This window comes from Dreissena polymorpha, chromosome 6 (genome assembly GCF_020536995.1).
Source record: "Dreissena polymorpha isolate Duluth1 chromosome 6, UMN_Dpol_1.0, whole genome shotgun sequence".
In the NCBI taxonomy this organism is placed as follows: Eukaryota; Metazoa; Mollusca; class Bivalvia; order Myida; family Dreissenidae; genus Dreissena; species Dreissena polymorpha.
In genome coordinates this window covers 27638249-27651694 of record NC_068360.1, presented here as the reverse complement: position 1 = coordinate 27651694, position 13446 = coordinate 27638249, and the positions used below count along the sequence as shown (strand labels likewise).

At 33.3% G+C, this 13446-nt stretch overlaps 2 long non-coding RNA genes across 2 annotated transcripts; both read right to left on the bottom strand.

The window, feature by feature from the left end:
• Positions 1-1678: 1678 nt before the first annotated feature.
• Positions 1679-9174, bottom strand: LOC127833844 (uncharacterized). The gene is made up of 4 exons (XR_008027633.1): positions 9123-9174; positions 8408-8472; positions 8015-8127; positions 1679-2995 (listed from the first exon to the last, which is right to left on the bottom strand). It is a non-coding gene; the product is annotated as an uncharacterized LOC127833844 (long non-coding RNA).
• LOC127833857 (uncharacterized) lies at positions 4022-5836 on the bottom strand. The gene is made up of 2 exons (XR_008027653.1): positions 5328-5836; positions 4022-4708 (listed from the first exon to the last, which is right to left on the bottom strand). It is a non-coding gene; the product is annotated as an uncharacterized LOC127833857 (long non-coding RNA).
• Positions 9175-13446: the final 4272 nt, after the last annotated feature.

Here is a 13446-nt window from a genome sequence, read left to right as displayed (position 1 = left end):
CACTATTGTAGCATGAACTTTCATGTGTCACTGTATGTAGATATCAATTAGAAGTTCTATGCACAAGAATCATAAACCTACACTTTCTTAAATAACAGTGATTGACTGTGTTTGTATCATGTAACTTTTCAGGGCTATATTTCAGATATGATACAAGATTTAAAAATGAAACTTCAAGGGTGTGTAGAAATCAATAAGGACAATTGCTATGCATGAAAATAATTACCGTACACATAATTATTTAATTTAAGGATTATACTGTATATCAAGAGATAAGCACCCATCCATAAACACTCTTTTTTGTGGGGATATAAATTTAACAAATGTACTTCTTATTATGCCCCCCTTCGAAGAAGAGGGGGTATATTGCTTTGCTCATGTCGGTCTGTCGGTCGGTCTGTCGGTCGGTATTCGGTCTGTCCGTCCACCAGGTGGTTGTCAGACGATAACTCGAGAACCCTTGCGCTTAGGATCATGAAACTTCTTAGGTACATTGATCATGACTTGCATATGACCCCTATTGATTTTGAGGTCACTAGGTCAAAGGTCAAGGTCACGGTGACCAGAAATAGTAAAATGGTTTTTGAATGATAACTCAAGAACGCATACGCCTAGGATCATGAAACTTCATGGGTAGATTGATCATGACTTGCAGATGACCCCTATTGATTTGAGGTCACTAGGTCAAAGGTCAAGGTTACGGTGACCCGAAATAGTAAAATGGTTTCCGGATGATAACTCAAGAACGCATACGCCTAGGATCATGAAACTTCATGGGTAGATTGATCATGACTCGCAGATGACCCCTATTGATTTTTAGGTCACTAGGTCAAAGGTCAAGGTTAGGGTGACCCGAAATAGTAAAATGGTTTTTGGATGATAACTCAAGAACGTTTACGCCTAGGATCATGAAACTTCATGGGTAGATTGATCATGACTTGCAGATGACCCCTATTGATTTTAAGGTCACAATGTCAAAGGTCAAGGTCACGGTCACCCGAAATAGTAAAATGATTTTCGGATGATAACTCAAGAACGCTTTTGCCTAGGATCATGACACTTCATAGGTACATTAATGGTTACCCGCAGATGACCCCTATTGATTTTCAGGTCACTAGGTCAAAGGTCAAGGTCACAGTGACAAAAATCGTATTCACACAATGGCTGCCACTACAACGGAAAGCCTGTATGGGGGGCATGCATGTTTTACAAACAGCCCTTGTTTATGTCCTTGATTGGTGTACATTAATGTAAAGAGGCTGCACAAGATTGACTCTACAACTTTCAATACATAAAAAGACTTTACATGGATAAATAATTGTTAACACAATCATTTAATGTTAGTATCAGTTAATTGTTTAAATATAAATATTTGAAGTATGATTATTAAATCAAGAAATTTAGTTGCGTAAGATAATCTATCACTTATGACCAACTCAATAGCTAAAAAAAAAATTTGCAAAACAGAAATGATCCATAGAGTATATGTGGCTGGGAACGAGATTTTGACCCATCTTGTCAAAAAATGACTTTTTTAGTTAGGAATATATTATGAAAGTGCTACATCTGACAAATCAAAATCTGAAATTCGAGCAACACATTTACTAAAATGACGAAGTTATGTCATTTTCATGTTTCATGTCATAAACGCCAAATAGCAACATTTTGAATGAAATGACGTCTTACTTCAATAAGTATCAAATGAAGTCTTAATTCAATAAATATCAGTACATGTTATGTTGATCAGTTCGTGTTGATAATAACTCCATTATTCGCATATGTCGAAGAACATAATAGATTACAAAATACAGAATTTATTGTAGTATTATAAATCATAAATACTCGTGGTTGCCATGGAAACAAACATGTTCTTTTTTTATATTTATTACCATTTTAAAGAATTTAAGACAAAATCATAACAGCAAAATAAAAAAAATGCCCTAGACAGATATGGAACATCATTAACATGTTTATTACTAAAAAAATGTTTGCACATTTTCTTGAAATAGGCGTGTATTCAGAAATTGAACAGTTTGTATAGCTACAAATTTGAAACTAAAATTAATAACTGCTCATGATACAATTTGTGTTTTGCATCTATACTACCAGACATGTTTTTATTTAGCAATTCTATTTTATTAAACAATTGATAAAATTAAGTAGACAAATTTAATTAAATTACTTTACAGTTGCTATGGAAACAGTGCATTTTCAATTGCATATACATGCTATGTGTAATCAACAATATATGTATAGTAAATATATTATTAAACTTAGCATAAGTGTAGATAGAAAACAAAATTTACTCATTTCATATGTAGAGGTTCAAAAACATGAATTTTAACTTAAACAAAATTATAGCAATCAGCAAGACATATTTAATGGCACACATCATCATAGATTGAACATTACACTCCACAATGTTTGTTTACCGGTAAAAATAATATACATGTATAGATAACATGTGTTTACATCAAATATCTTGATGTCAGTATGAACAACAACAGTATTTGTGATTTTATTTTTAGAACCCATACCAGGCATACAATACAATATATTTATCATACTGGACAGAATATTTTATAGTGAGATCACTATGAGTGAGTTTTTCATTATTAATCATAAAACAGATTTTCATGTATCTGACTAAGTTTGCAGAAACAACAAAACTGTATACATTATATTCCCTAAACATACTTAACATGCTTAATATGATTACTTATGGATGACAGACTGTTAAAAAAAACCATAAGATACACATTGTTGATACTATGTACTACAAATTCATGCATATTAATCAAATTGTATTTTTGTTATTCCTTGATGAAAAATGATGTGTTAAGTCTGGAATAAAACACTGTATCTGTTAAAAAAAGTCAATCAAAAAACAATATATTGTCCATTTAATCATCTACACAATGTCCAAACTGACAGTAAGATGTAAACTTGGTAAGCTCAGGTTGCACCAGGATTGGCAACATGCATTTTCGAAGATCTGCAATGATAAAAAATACATAAATAACTGATTACTTATAAGCAACCTTCTACGAACACATCAATAATACATCACACAATGTAGACAACATACTTGTCCACAATTTATTGAAATTGTATTCAATATAACACGCAAAATTCGTCTATCTTGATCGTTATTTTTCTTTATAAAATTAATCTTTGCGAAAATAGCATAACAAATTATTAATAAATTTATATCATCAAGATGAAAATATTATTGTTTTGTACATAACTCTCTCTAAAATCTGTCTTTAATACATCATTAAAATTCAATTGTGTATGCTTATATGTGTAAATATTTTTTCCCAAACTGAAAAAAACACACATTTATTTCTTCAAATCAGGCTGTTCATACTATTTTTGCCCTTCATAAATTAACCACACGTTAACATTCCCTTTTTGAATTTACTATGCAATGTCCCTCCAGGATAAAACACTTAAAATCCCGGGTGTACTTTGTCCAGGGTTTTCCATGGAAATCCATGGAAAATATGAGGCTGGAGTATTCGGACTAAGTTTCCAGCCTTTTCCAGCGTCAATATTTTAAAAAAAGGGTGGAAAATTGTCCATGGTATGTGAAAATAGCCTGGAATAGTTTCCATGGTTTTCCAGGCTCCCTGGTATAATTACCATGGAACAATTTCCAGGGTTTTCCAGCCAGCATGGAATAAATACCGTCCGAATACTCCATGTAATCTGGAAAACCATGGAAAACCATGGATTTTTTTCCAGGGTTTTCCAGATTACATGGAGTATTCGGACGGTATTTTTTCCATGCTGGCTGGAAAACCCTGGAAAATGTTCCAGGGTTTTTCTTTGTTTAATATTCCATGGATGCCTGGTATAACATGGAAAATTGTCCAGCGTTTACCATGGTCACTGAATAGAAAAAGAAATTTCTGGTCTAAAAACAATATTCATGTATTAAATGAATACAATACTCACAGCTTAAATAAATCATAATTTAAGGTTAGATTAAAACAAAACAAAAAATCAACATAATGCCTTAGTTTCTTCGATGTATTATTTTGTTCACAATTCATCAAAATATAACATCAGATTACAAATTGTGTTACATTTATTTAACAAATTATTCAGATCAAACAAGTGTTGTTTAATACATGCTTACAAAGCCTCTAGGTCCATTATCATAAATCAGGCCCTTACATAACAGAACAGGCGCTACTTTAAAAGTTAAAAAGTATAATGCAACCTTAACAACATGTATTCAAAGTAACAAAATACAAGCAAGTCAAGTAATATACAGTAACAATTCACGAACCCTGTACAAACGATATACAAGAAACAAATTGAAAAATTAAAGTTATTTTAGCTACTTCATGTTTGTCACAATATATGTAGCTGCCCATGAGCACAAGGATACTATTTTTCTCAGCTACTTTCACTTTAATGCAATTTAGGTGCTAAATTTCATTAAAATACTTTTATATAATTTTATTGTTCAAAGAAATTCAGAACATAATGCATGTACATGTATTACTTTCCAAGTGACAGTTTAAAATATAATTGCAAGTCTAAAACTTGTGAAGGCAGCTTAGTAAATTATAAGTACCCAGGTGGGATAAAATTACAGTTTTTAAAAACTTTTTTGTTAATTAGCTAGGCTTCAGTAGGTCGTGGATCTTTTATAGAACTTGTACTGCTGTTATACTGTACGGCTCCTGCATGATCTCTGAAAGAAAAACAAAGCAAACAATATTACAAGAAAGTCATAAGTTTTTTACATTTATCTGTAAAAGTAAATGTGCAGCAATCATATGATTGAATATCTATACTTCAATGCTCATTCATATTTTAATCTATTTTAGATATTTCATATCACTGCTCAATTCGGTACATCTGGCTTTTTTGTATTTGAGCGAACATTTACCATCCTAAGTAGTTAGCAATTATTTCTTTTCCATTTACTGAAATTTATTCTCTTAAAGTTTGCAAGCGGGCTTTAATCTACTTGCAAACAGGCAACCAAACAGGAAAACTGAGACTTTCAAGTGAATAAATTGGTGATTTAACTTATATTTTTATATGACGCTCTTTTATTTTGAAATTTATATTGTTGTTTTCTTAAATGCCCCTAAACGGGGCACACTAGCATGTATCTGGAAACTCAAACATATATAGGAATTTTATATTCAGATATTGCTATATGAAAGTTATGCTAATTTGCTAATTCATATAAAAATAACCTGTAATTGAAACTAGACCAAAATATTGGATACCAAAAAGACAAAATACTTTCAGGTGGTTAACACTTAATTACTTATATGAGCCCGGGGCATAACAATATTTACCATGAATTTGTGGCCATGTTAGTCCGCTTGGTAAATGCGCCAAAAGAGCCGCTTTGCTGTCTTGGGTTATTTCCCTGCCAAACTCTGCAGTTTCTTCCATCAACTGGTCAGCTACAGTTAAAGCACATAATGAAAATGTATATAGAAAATAATTCAAGTATTGTTTTAAATATTTAGTAAAATGGTCTTTAAATAATAACTTACAATGAAGTTAATACATCACAAAGCATAGCATAACAAAATTTGTAGGTATGATTAGTACAAATTTATTATTGCTATAATTAGAATGATGTGTAATTCTATTGGTATGAAAATGCACAGTGAAACCTAAAAAACAATGCTATTGGTTTAATTAATTTATTTATAAACATTAACAGCATTAATGAGCATTGAGTTCTCATCATGCACAGCACATAACTCCCTTAGCCTCAGTTCCCTAGCCATGCATTATAAACTTCCGATACTACATTCAAGCTTATTAATATCTCCACATAGGACTTCCTTTATCAAGCTGCAAACTGCACTTAGTGTGTGACAGCTGCTTTTAAACTTCTATATTTGCCATACTTTTACCTAAAATGTCACATAAAAAAGGTCTACAATGATGACATAAGAAGAATAAATTTAAAGGAATATTTAGAAATAATGAAAAGCACAAACCTTCAGTTGTTGTTCTATTCATAGACAGACTTCTGAAACACTTGTATGCATCACTTTTTAACAACATTTCATGTCACTTTCCAAATGATATCCATACATTATAATTTTAAGAAATTCTTGTTAATGGAAAAACTCATTAACTCTACTGTTTGTGAACATTACATTAACTTCATTTTAACAACAAGTTTAACCTGCATATTTTCTGCAATACGCCAGAATTTCAATCTAACAGGTAAACTTTCTGTATTTGAACTCAGCCAATCAGAAAAGGCTGTGATATTTTATAACCAATAGATTAGCAGCAGACATATCTGACTCACACACAGGTTTATCAGATAGTTTGTTAATTGCAAACCTGGACTGTAGTTCAATATTGAGTGTGTATACACCTTGAACAGGGTTAAAGAATTTAAACTTGTAGACATTGCTTTGAAAGTTACTACTATTACTTCTACTACTAGTACTACTACTACTACTACTACTACTTCTGCAAAACTACTACTACTATTACAACAGCCACAGCAACAACAGCAACTACTACTACTACTACTACTACTACTACTACTACTACTACTACTACTACTACTACTACTACTACTGCTACTTCTACTTATACTACTACTACTACTACTTCTACTACTACTACTATTACTACTACTACTACTACTGCTGCTACTACTGCTACTACTACTACTACTGCTTCAACTACTACTACTGCTTCAACTACTACTACTACTACTGCTGCTGCTACTGCTGTGGCTGCTACTACTCCTGCTGCTGCTGCTGCTACTACTACTACTGCTACTGCTGCTGCTGCTGCTACTACTACTACAACTCCTGCTGCAGCGACTACTACTACTACTACTGCTGCTGCTGTTACTACTACTACTACTACTACTACTACTACTACTACTACTACTACTACTACTACTACTACTACTACTACTACTACTACTACTACTACTACTACTAGTACTTCAACTACTATTGCTACTACTACTGCTACTACTACTGCTACTGATGCTGCTACTGCTACTACTGCTGCTGCTGCTACTTCTACTACTACTACTTCTACTACTACTACTGTTGCTGCTGCTAATGCTACTTCCTTAGCTACTACTACTACTGCTGCTACTAGTATTGTTATTATTATTTATACTACTATTGCTACCGTTACTGCTACTATTCCTGTAAATGCTAAAACAACAACACAATAATAACTGCTACTACTGCTACTGTCACTTAAATTTGCACCAATAGTATAATTATCAGTAGTTTAACTGCTTATACAACTTATACAACAACCACTTTTACTTCTACTCCTACAACATATTCTACTGCCAGCCTCAGCATTACTACTTCTACCACTACTACTACTACTATAACTACTACTATTTCTGCCCAAACTATGCACATTGTTTTATGTTTTATTGATATGTTGTGTAAATTGTTGAACTCTGATTTACTTTGAATAAAATGTGTTGCATTTTTATAAGTTATTTTCTCCTCTTATAAAGTCTAAGTTTTTTCCAGGGTCAGCTGAAAATGTTAGAGTCTTTTCCATGCTTAAAAAATTCTATGTTCCACTTTCCATGCTATCTGGAAATATTTTCCATGGTTATCCAGCCTAAATCCAGCGTTTTCCATTCCTTTTCCATGCTTTTCCATCCAAGGCTGGAAAATGCTTGGAAAAAAAGTCCACGTTTCATGGACATTTCTAGAACAAAACCCTGGAAAACCCTGGAAACTGTTACAAATTCCAGTGATTTCCATGGAATTCCATGTTATACCATGGATTTCCAGCCTAAGTTCCATGATTACCCTGGACAATGTACACCCGGGATTGCAGCATATGAAATTAACAATTGGCCTGTAAATTATTTCTCCTCATAGGCCAGTCTGGCCTGTAAATTGTGACGGTCTTTTGCCATGTTTGCCAGACAAGCACAGAGACAAGAAATTAGTCAATGTTCTAAATTAAAAAAAGAATACAAAGTATAATACTTATATTAATTACTTTATCATACATGTATTAATTGTTGTCACCATAGTGTTGAAGACAAGGATGAACTTTGCTGGTTACATGCTAATCTCTTCCTTGGCATGACTGCTTTATCAAAAGCGTTAACTGTTGTCCATCCTGTAACAAAATTCATGTTTCTTTAAATACATAATTCTCTGTTTTGAACAAAACATCCTTTGCATAAGATAATCTTTTTTTATTACACAGAAAAAAAAAACTGTTTAAAAGCTTAACACATACAAGGTAAAAAATGCAGTTTGTACGTCTTCTTTTACTTCCAATCCAACACTCCTCCTGAATAGAAGATGTGCTGGCGCTTATAGGTTATGGGTTGAAAAATGTACAAAGGTGCTCAGTTTGGTGTTAATTTTACATTATTTACATGGTCATATCATACCTGATAATAATGAGCACATCTTTTGGTGTTCGCGCTTTAGCTTTTCGCTCAATCTTTATTTTTAGCTGAAATAAATGAATGAAGAGTTGCAGTTTAAGACAATAATTTAAATATTTTCGAATTGATCATGAACACAGCCATGTATATGGACATAATTAAGCAACTAGAACATATGACAAGAAAAGAAACATAAAAAATATACTAACAATTATCATCAAATAGAATTAATAATATTGCTGACACATTGATTGTGTACAGTAGTCACTTCGAATAAATTTGTTATTGCTTACATGCTATTGTGTGATTGCACAAAGCTTTGCAAAGGAAATTTGAATGTTGATTATACAACCCTATTCAGTTCACAGTTTGTCTGTTGTCAACTGATCAACTGTTCAATAATTATCTTTAAGTTCATAAAGTGATAGAAGAATACGGAAAGGGTAATATATGGACACGACTTTTAAACGCCATGTCATTACTTTCATTATAGAAAAGTTCAATAACAAATGTTAAATTAAGAAGTGTTTTAGATTTTGACAACTTTTGGTGAAAAACACACACACTTGACATAGCAATATCGTCTAAAATCTTCATTGTGACACCCACAAGGCCACAACGACTCATAAACACACCATGATTGATGGAAGAGATTCAGTTTACAAACAAAGTTGCAATTTGTTGAAGAAAAACAACTCAAAAAGTAAGAAAAACTCACCTTGAAAAAAGCAGGAAGTTTATCAGAAAATGAACAATGTCGAACTGTGCCCTACTGTATTGATTAAATGTTAAATAAGCCGAGGTTAATTTAAACCATATAAACTCAAAAACAAAATACGGAAAAATATTGTTCCCTTAACTAAATTACCTTGGTTTAGGTTATTCTTCAAAATAAAACTATTGTTTTATCACAAGACGTTGGATGACAAAGTACGCGAAACGATAATCACAAGTTTAAGTAATTTTTCTCGGAAACGACGTCAGCGCCAAAAAGGTCAAAATCTCATTCCCAGCCACATATTCATTTAACAATATTATAGGTCTGTTGGAATGTTAAAGAAATGTTCAAAAGCTGAATAACAGATCTATTAACATATTTCTCTTCAGTGACTATACTTATGGCACAAAATTGACTTTGCTTAATTGATCATTTGAATTGATAACGCACTTGAATATTTCAAATGGAAATGCTATACCTTAATATGTTTTTTGGGTCCAATTATGACTTTTGAAAATTATTCAGTACCCATGCTGCAATAGCTCCTACAATGAAATAACCCTACCCAGTGAATACCTGTAAATTGTAATATATATATTAGATATAATTGCTCCGCAAATCTCTTTGTGTGAGTGTAAAATCCTGTCAGGCAATTTTCTACAATCCATTGAATTGCTTGTATACCATACCTGACAAGTCACTCAAAGCCTTTGACTAGTAATGGTTGCAATATGAAACCAATATCTGAAAATTTCAATTCAAAATGCACTGCGATCAGCAATTAAAGGGACTTGTTCACATATTTGGACATAAGGCAAAATATAACTTTTAGGGTTTATTGGGTAATTCACTCCCTGTTTTTGACAACAGTAGGGTTTTTGTAAATTGAATAGAGTTTTAGCACAAATGTTCACCCCCTACTTTTGAGCTTAATTGGGTTTTTCGCCCCCGTTTTTTTAACTCATTTGGGTAATTTAGGGAATAACATATATAATATAATAAAGATGTACTAAGGTTACCATAGTATTTATACAAATGAAATTCAAAAAGGTACCTGTACATAACAACAAACAATTACTGAATTTATTATCAAAGTTCATTCATTTTTGCGTTGAGTAAGAACGAGTTCATGAAAATCTCTTTACAATTGATGAAGTTATGGCTGTTAAAAGCGATTTATTGTGTATTCAGTTGCATGATAAGTGGTTTAAAAAACATTTAGCGTATGGAAGGAATGCCATGAAAGAATGGCCAGTTTCGAAACAGGTGGAGGAATTTCTATTGAAATGTCAAGCGCACAAGGACGACAAAATTGAAATGTTATGCGAAGACCACAGTCAGTTGTGCTGCACAAAGTGTGCCTTCAATGATCTCAGGTATTTCTGAAATACTTTGGCACATAAACGTGTTTAGAAATCAATGAACTATATAATGTCACAATGTTAATGAGAATTAAGTACATGTATTGTCAAGTTTGCAATATTGATTTATAGTATTTTAACAAACACATTTTTTCCTGAAGTTTTTGTGAACAGTATCAAATACAATGAAATTTTACGACTACACTTTCTTTAAAATTTTTGGAAATAACTTTTGAAATTAATTTTAAATTGTTTCTTTTCTGGACTTGTTATTTGTTTTCACAGCAATACTGTATAATTAAGAAATTTCCTGAACTTCTTTTTCATGGGAGTTTAATATTTCCTGTGATGGCATTTATAACCTGTGTCCTTAATAATCATGCATCAGAAAAACAAGAAGCTTGAAGGTGGGTTTCAATTCAAACAGTACAGAGCTAAATTTTAGTATATATTAAATGCTCAGGTATGGGAGGTCTTTTAGCTTGGAGTTATTATAGAAAAGATTTACATTATACACTGAGTTCTTTGTCCAAAGTAGAGCTCATGTTTGATTTATGATTGTATTGTTTTAACTTGTAAAACAAAGTGCATTGAACACAAATTATGAGCTCTATAATCACTGTCAGACCAGTCACACTGCATGAGCAATTCTCACAAGCCTTTTAGACAAGACTACCTTTATGTGTACTAGAATTCTTGTCTAGTGTTTTGCTGCCAATATTGAAGAAATCTCTATCCAGCTGCAATTAGAAATTAAAGCTGTCAAGAAACTACTTATGATTACCTAGATAACTTCGATTACCTAGAAATAGTGATTGCCTGGTTTAAGAGCCCTGTATATTTTTATGCCCCCCTTCGAAGAAGAGGGGGTATATTGTTTTGCATATGTCGGTCCGTATGTCTGTCCGTATGTCCGTCCATGGGATGGTTTCCGGATGATAACTCAAGAACACTTAGGCCTAGGATCATGAAACTTCATAGGTACATTGAACATGACTGGCCAATGCCCCTATTGATTTTGAGGTCACTAGGTCAAAGGTCAAGGTCACGGTGACTCAAAATAGTAAAATGGTTTCCGGATGATAACTCAAGAATGCTTATGCCTAGGATCATGAAACTTCATAGGTACATTGATCATGACTGGCCAATGCCCCTATTGATTTTGAGGTCACTAGGTAAAAGGTCAAGATCACGGTGACCCGAAATAGTAAAATGATTTCCGGATGATAACTCAAAAACGTATTGCCTAGGATCATGAAACTTCATAGGTACATTGATCATGACTCGCAGATGACTCCTGTTGATTTTCAGGTCACTAGGTCAAATGTCAAGGTCACGGTGACCCAAAATAGTAAAATGGTTTCCAGATGATAACTCAAGAACGCTTAAGCCTAGGATCATGAAACTTCATTGGTACATTGATCATGACTCGCAGATGACCCCTATTGATTTTCAGGTCACTAGGTTAAAGGTCAAGGTGACGGTGACTCAACTTAGAAAAATGGTTTCGGGATGATAACTCAAGAACGCTTACGCCTAGGATCATGAAACTTGATATGTACATTGATTATGACTCGCAGATGACCCCTATAGATTTTGAGGTCACTAGGTCAAAGGTCAAGGTCAAGGTGACAAAAAACGTATTCAATCAATGGCTGCCACTAAAACTGACAGCCCATATCGGGGGCATGCATGTTTTACAAACAGCCCTTGTTAACTTTACACTCTACACATATTTTAAAATGTCATTATTGTATAAATAGGAGACATTACTACAATTATGATGAAAACAACAGAAACAAAATATAGAGGTGCGCATTGACAAAATACAATTTTTGCTTTTATTTACCATAACAACAATATACATTTATAATAAATATATATACTGACTAAATATAGTGTGTAGGATAAATTTATGTTATCAATGTATCTTTTCAAAGTCAGAATGACCTTGAAACGGCATATACAAGGTCATTTTGTCATAAATACCACTCAGTCCTTTGATTCTTTGATTAGTTGATTTGCTGAATTGACAGCTTCAGTTTAACTAAAATGTCAAATTGTCAAATGTTTATTTGAATATGGTATTTGTATTAAAATCTATATAAATATGCAATAGAACCAATCTTCTTTATTATAAGATAATCATTTAATTGTTTGCTTATTAGTGCATTTTGATTGCAAACATTGATCTTATAATTTTATTAACAAAAGCGGGAAAGTCACAGTATAGTATTCCGAAATGCATGCAAGTCTGGTTACCACAGCATGCTGGCTGCTATTATGATAAACTTTGGTTTATTATGCCCCCCTTCGAAGAAGAGGGGGTATATTGCTTTGCACATGTCGGTTCACCAGGTGGTTTCCGGATGATAACTCAAGAACGCTTGGGCCTAGGATCATGAATCTTCATATGTAGATTGATCATGACTCGCAGATGACCCCTATTGATTTTGAGGTCACTAGGTCAAAGGTCAAGGTCACGGCGACCCGAAATAGTAAAATGGTTTCCGGATGATAACTCAAGAACGCATACGCCTAGGATCATGAAACTTCATCGTTAGATAGATCATGACTCGCAGATGACGCCTATTGATTTTGAGGTCACTAGGTCAAAGGTCAAGGTCACGGTGACCCAAAATAGTAAAATGGTTTCCGGATGAAAACTCAAGAACTCATACGCCTAGGATCATGAAACTTCATAGGTAGATTGATCATGACTCGCAGATGATCCCTATTGATTCTGAGGTCATTAGATCAAAGGTCAAGGTCACAGTGACCTGAAATAGTAAATTGGTTTCCGGATGATAACTCAAGAACGCATACGCCTAGGATCATGAAACTTCATGGGTAGATTGATCATGACTCGCAGATGAGCCCTATTGATTTTGAGGTCACTAGGTTAAAGGTCAAGGTCACGGTGACCCGAAATAGTTAAATGGTTTCCGGTTGATTACTCGAGA